This window comes from Haematobia irritans, unplaced genomic scaffold (genome assembly GCF_050003625.1).
Source record: "Haematobia irritans isolate KBUSLIRL unplaced genomic scaffold, ASM5000362v1 scaffold_95, whole genome shotgun sequence".
Taxonomy (NCBI): domain Eukaryota; kingdom Metazoa; phylum Arthropoda; class Insecta; order Diptera; family Muscidae; genus Haematobia; species Haematobia irritans.
Window position 1 is genome coordinate 1,326 of NW_027445858.1, and position 6,980 is coordinate 8,305.

Sequence of the window (6,980 nt, forward strand, 5' to 3'; positions counted from 1 at the left end):
ATATATATATATATATATATATATATATATATATATATATATATATATATATATATATATATATATATATATCACCTGTTACATATATGGCTAATTTAAAAATAAAGTTAAGATTATAGGCATAAAATATTTTCTATCAAAATCCGATTATGTATTAGATAGAAAAAAAAAAATTCTATAATAAATTTTTTCTTAGTGTGAATATGTATATTAGTTTAGATATATTATTGCATTTCTGTTTGTAGTCAATACATTTTCTCAATGAATGTTTGTGATTCATATGAAAGAATTTCGTAGAATATTTCTTAAAGAAATTCTTTGGAAAACATATTCAAGAGTTCATCCTCTGTGTGCGTGACCATTGGTGACTGGTGAATATTTTTGACATGACTTTATCTTCTTCCCATATGAATGGCGAATATATTTTATATAATATACAGTTGAACCGATATTAACATTTATTTAATTATTTTATGTTTCAGATCGTTTACCAGGGCATTATGTGAAACGATTTGTGATAAATTTTTTTGTAAAGAGTAAGTATCGTATACATATGTCAATCTTCGATGTGCTCCTCTAAGATATAAATTTTGTATATAATTTCAATATGTGGGTTACCTTGAATGAGCATCAGACCCATCGCCTGTGACTTTTTGTTTTGTAATATGTTGTTGCATAGGTTAGGTTAAAGTGGCAGCCCGGTTAAATTTTCGTCTCACTTAGACTATGCAGTCCGTTCAGTCCATTGCATATCTAGACACACTGAGGAAAAAAATGTTTTTTTTACGTAAAGGGTTTTATATAAGATAGCAGGAAGTCAAATGAAGCTGATCAAAAATATATTTTAATATATATATTTTTACTATACACACAAAAAAATCAATGAATTTTCTTGCCAATACAATTAAAATTATGTTTAAAGTTGGGCTAACAACGTAATTTGTAAATACAATTACGATTTTAGTAATATTTTGTAATATTAGCAATTGGGTCGGTTTTATGGGGGCAATATGCATTTGCAATACCGTCCGACCTACATCACCACCGTGGTGCAATGGTTAGCATGCCCGCCTTGCATACACAAGGTCGTGGGTTCGATTCCTGTTACGACCGAACACCAAAAAGTTTTTCAGTGGTGGATTATCCCACCTCAGTAATGCTGGTGACATTTCTGAGGGTTTCAAAACTTCTCTAAGTGGTTTCACTGCAAGGTGGAACGCCGTTCGGACTCGGCTATAAAAAGGAGGTCCCTTGTCATTGAGCTTAACATGGAATCCGTGCTAAAGCAAATATAAACTCTCTCGATAGCTGGCGACGTCGGCAAAAAGTAAATATTTGTAATCTCCTATAATCTCAATAGTAACGATTTTCACCATTTTACGTACATATCAGCTAAACAGGTGCAGATGTTCATGCAATATGTTACGAGATGAGTCTTCAAGTAAATTTCTTATGTGTCCTCCATTGAGTTGGGTATTATACCCTCCACCATATGATGGGGTGGAGGGTATCGAGATATCGCCCTGAGACCCCATAAAGTATATATTCTTAGTCGTGCTGAAATTCTGAGTCGATCTAGCCATGTCCGTCCGTCTATTGAAATCACGTTAACTTCCGAACGAAACAAGCTATCGACTTCGAACTTGACACAAGTAGTTGTTATTGATGTAGGTCGGATGGTATTGCAAATGCATATTGCCCCCATATAAACCGTCCCCCAGATTTGGCTTGCGGATCCTCTTAGAGAAGCAACATTCATCCGATTCGGATGAAATTTAGTCACCATATAAACCAATCCCCAGATTTGACCTCGGGAGTCTCTTGGAGGAGCAAAATTCATCCGATCCTATTGAACTTTGGTACGTGGTGTTAGTATATGGTCTTTAACAACCATGAAAAATTGGTCCATATCGGTCTATAATTATATATAGCCTCCATAGAAACCGATCCACAGATTTGACCTCCGGAGCCCCATAATTCATTCGACTCGGTTGAAATTTGGTACATTGTGCCAGTATATAACCGCTATCAACCATACAAAGCCTGGTCCATTTCGGTCTATAGTTATATAGCCCCCATATAAAACAAACCCCATATTTCAATTCTAGTCCTCTAATTACCGGGCAATCGGTTCGATCTTTCTGCGTATTTAGTTGTTTTCGATACGAACATATGTTAATTAATTTATTAATCAATTTTTATTTTGTTTGTAGTAAAATTTTTTTGCCACATAGGATGATGCGCAAATTCATGGCGAAGGATAAACGAGCTGATTTACAACCAACTTAATCGCTAAACATTATAAATTGTAATTTTCATAATTTGAAATGAAATACAATGAATTAAGATTTATTTTAATTTCATATTTTTAAATAATATAAAATATAATATTTAATTGGGAAGGAATTGGTTTTTAATTTGGCCATGAGTATTATTAAGGCAACACAACCGAATGATGAAGGTAGCTACAACCAATGTCGTCGGCAGACCCAACCAATGCCACATTAGGCATTAGTTGTGTCGACCGAATCAGTCGGGTGACACAACTGCCAACTGATAGTTGCTACAACGGCCAAAAGGAGGTTGGCAATAAATTCGGTTGTCACAACCAATCTGTATTGTCTGCACACAGAAAACAAATTTGTTGGGACAACCAATTCTTTTGCCAACCGAATTATTTGGTTGCATCTACTATCAAAATAAAACCGACATAATTGGTTGTGATAACCAATTGACAATTATATTGGTAATCACAACCAATAGAATTTCATTCGCTAGTTGGCGTAACTACCTGATAATTTAACGGAACAACCAATATTTTGCTATCGGTACCATTTGTGAAATAAGAATAACGAGCAAATTTCAGTTTAGTTTATTTTTATTTGAATAAAGATATGCGTGTACCCATTGGAAATATTAAATATACGACAAATTAATAGTACATGGTACTATACCACAGAAAGGCAGCCACTCAGGAATGTCAATGCCATGGACGTGCAAAGCTGCAAAAAATAACAAATAAATTTTGCAAATATTCACTTTATTTTTAGTTGTACCTATCTCAACAGTTGCGTTCACGCAGCATACCATGTCAGGTTTTCATCATATTTGAGTAGATATCTCTTGATATATAGCATCTATATAAAATTGGAGAAAAATTAAAAAAACTGTCGTGAGAAGTAAAAATGTAATTTCATATTTATACTTACTTGTCTCTTGAGAATGCAACTGCAGAATTAGAAACAAGCTTATAATTCACATCGCACATCATCACTTGAGTTAAATTAAACATTGGCTTAAATAAACTTTATTCTATAAAAATTCTCAATAACGAAACAAAAAAACTTATTTGTTGTCTAAATATTAGTAGTCCATAGCAACCATTTCACTTCATAACTATCAAATCGGTAAGCCCAACCAATTATTTGCTAGACTGACTTTCAATCAGGTTTGGTGATAGATTGGAAAAATAAATCAGTTACCACAACAGGGAGGAATAAATAGAAATGGTTGCTTACTTCAATTTATAAATAACGACCAATATTTGATCGTGTGTACCAACTTTTAGTCACACTGCTATTTTATTGGTTATATAAAGCATCAAATAATAGAAATGACTAACAATTATTCCACACAATTAAAAATTGTGGGTCTCCACTATCAAATTGTTGTCGTACTCGAATTCCAACCAATCATTTCTATGGGTGTGTATTAATATAACGGAAAAAGTAGAATGAGAAATAGATAAATGAGATCTGTATCATAATTTTAATTTTATAGATCCTAGATTTAAAGCCGCAAAAAAATTCCTTATTTTAAAAACCCGCATCTTTGGCTTGGAATCCATACCAAAATCCTTAAAAGAAGGTCAAAATATTTGAATCCGAGTAAACTTTTTTTGAGTGTAGAATACTGTCTATAGTCGAATTTTGTATATATATTGAAGGATACATAAACTTTTTATAATTTTTATATTTTTATACCCTTCACCACTACTGTGGTACAGGATATAATAAGTTTGTGCATTTGTATGTAACGCCAAGAAGGAAAAGTCTGAGACCTATCGTTTAGTATACCGATCGTCTTAGAACTAAATTCTGAGTCGATATAGCGATGTCCGCCTGTCTGTATATGTAATTTTGTGTGCAATAAACTGCGACCTGTACAGTTTATGTCCGATCGTCCTCAAATTTGGCACAGAGTTTGGCGCAAAGACAATCGCTATTGATTTTGAAAAAAATCGGTTCAGATTTAGATATAGTTGCCATATATATTTATCACCGGTCTGGTCATAATTGACGTATTTATTAACGTATTTTCTTAAAATTTCCCACAGCCAAATATTTTGGGGCTCTCGTAAAATGTGCAAAATATCAGCCAAAACGGTTCAGATTTATATAGCTCCCATATATATCTTTCGTCCGATTTGCACTTATATGGCCTCAAAAGTCAGAGTTTTGCCCAGATTTAGGTATAGCTCCCATATATATCTTTCGTCCGATTTGGACTTATGTGGCCTCTAAAGCAAGAGTTATGCCCTGATTAGTTTCAAATTTTGCACAGGAAGTATTTTTAATAGTATCATTAAGTGTGCCAAATTTGGTTGAAATCATCGGTTCAAATTTAGATATAGCTCCCATATATATCTTGCGCCCGATTTACACTCATATTACTGCGGAGCCCAAAATTATACTACCATTTACGTGAAACTTTGCAGAGAATTACAGAATTATTATATATATCTTTCCTCCGATTTGCACTTATATGGTCTCAAAAGACATAGTTTTGTTCTGATTTGCTTCAAGTTTGCACAACCCAGCAAACACTAGGTAACCACATCTCATTACAATTGACATTACCTGGAGTAAATCTGTCATTACACGTTGCATTACAATGCGGCGAATTATAATCACTAACTTGTAATGACAAAAATAAATACTTCTCGGTAATTTTCGAATTGTTATTCTCAAATTTTTGGGCTGTTGTAGTTAATATAATTATTCACATAATCGAGCACTTACATAAAAAATCAAAAAGAATATGTAATGTAACGGTAATTCTGAAGATTCTTCCGTTAAGAATTTTTTATCACAAATATTTCATAATAATTGTGTTTAATGACATTATCATATTATGTTTTAAATAAATGCTTTCTTATACACACAAAATAATATTATAATTTTTGAGCTAACAATGAATTTTTGTTACAGAAAATTTTTAAGTTCAACAAAATTTTTGTTGATATAACAAAATGTTTGTTGATATAACAAAACTAGTTGCTAAAGTGACTAAAATCGTAATTGTATTTACAAATTACGTTGTTAGCTCAAATTAAAACATAATTTTAATTGTATTGACAATCAAATTAATTGATATTTTTTGTGTGTACCTCATTGACATTACACTTCCAAAATGCGCTTAAACTAAATTTCAAATGCCATTTGCCTTATAAAAAAGAGACTTAATATCCACTTTTAGTAGATTTCGAACCTTATGTGAATTCGCTATTGGATATATTGTATCGTAATTCACGAATCCAACTACCTTAAACAACCTACATTTATTTCTATTTTAAGTGTGAAATTAATTTGAATGTAATTTCATATAGATTATTTATTAGAATTTTTGTTTATTTATACAATATTCGTTTCTGTTCAAGTAGTTCTCCTATTACAGCACCACTCGCCATATTTTGATCCATTGTAATCGACGATAGAAATCAATATTTTCGAGATTTGGTTGCCTGAGACAATAAGTGGCTATTTTGCAAGCTTTGGTGTATCTACGAATAAGTCATTACATATTAGGTGATTATATGCTTTAAATGCACTACTTATTTTATGGCCGAAAGTATGCCTGGAGAGAAGTACTTTCCTCCTAGGACATGCGTATGTAAATGTAATCCGAAGCGATGCCAAATAATAAGTGGTTATTAATTTTTAAATAGGCTTACCTACAAGATTACCGGGTAATGAGAGTTTTTGCTGGGAAGGAGTACGTTTAATAGTATCATTAAGTGTGCCAATAGATAAAGATATTATTCAAATTGTCCTATATCTCGAATATGTTCTTTTGTACAATTGCATTAAAATTGCTCTAGATTTATATTTCCCATATTTTTTGCTAATATTGTGTTTATCCCAGGGCGTTATCCGATTTAAATTTTGTGTCTAGAGATTTTGTAAAAGTCTAAAATATTTTGTCCTAATTTGAAAGAGTTAAGATCGTATCAAAAATTTTTAAATAAAAGCTTTTTTTGGTATACATAGTGGTGAAGGGTATAATATAGTCGGCTCCGCCCGACTTTAGACTTTACCTACTTGTTTTTTTATGATTTTAAATACATTCTAGCGAATGTCTGAAACGTTTAACCTCAACTATTTTCAAATTTCCATTTTTTTAAAATAGATTTAGCATGCTTTTCCACACAATTTAAATAATTTGAACCTGTCTAAACTCATGTTTAGACAACATTTTTCTTATATTTTCTTTATAATTTTTATAATTTAATTATTACAAATGAAATGCCAAATTTGAATTTCTGAAATTTGCAACCTCATCCTCGGCACTACAAACACAAGAATTATTGTAATTGCACTTCGACTACCAACTCTTGTTTTTTTTTTCTTTTACCCGCGTATAATATCTCTAATACGGAGATCTTATACCACATAGGAATTCAAGTCGTTTTCCCAGCAACTCCAGCTTGATATTGGTGGGTCATTTCATTCCTCCAGTGATTACAAAAACCTCGCAATACAGTCTACAATTTTATTTCCACTCGTGTTTGGCAGCACACAAGCAGCAAGTGGGTGATAGTTATATCCAAGCATTGCACTCCTGGGCTCCATTTGCTCTTTAATTTCACTCTTTCGCAACATCCACTCCCTTGGTTGGTTCATCCAATGTTCAGTGTCAGTGCCATTTTATTAATTCTTAATTTGTTTTTAATATATTTGAAATCAAAAAAGTTAAAATTA

At 32.2% G+C, this 6,980-nt stretch overlaps 1 long non-coding RNA gene across 1 annotated transcript; it reads left to right on the plus strand.

Moving 5' to 3' along the window:
* The first annotated feature begins 320 nt into the window (after positions 1-320).
* On the plus strand, positions 321-2,402 carry LOC142242864 (uncharacterized). The gene is made up of 3 exons (XR_012724216.1): positions 321-371; positions 483-536; positions 2,214-2,402. It is a non-coding gene; the product is annotated as an uncharacterized LOC142242864 (long non-coding RNA).
* Positions 2,403-6,980: the final 4,578 nt, after the last annotated feature.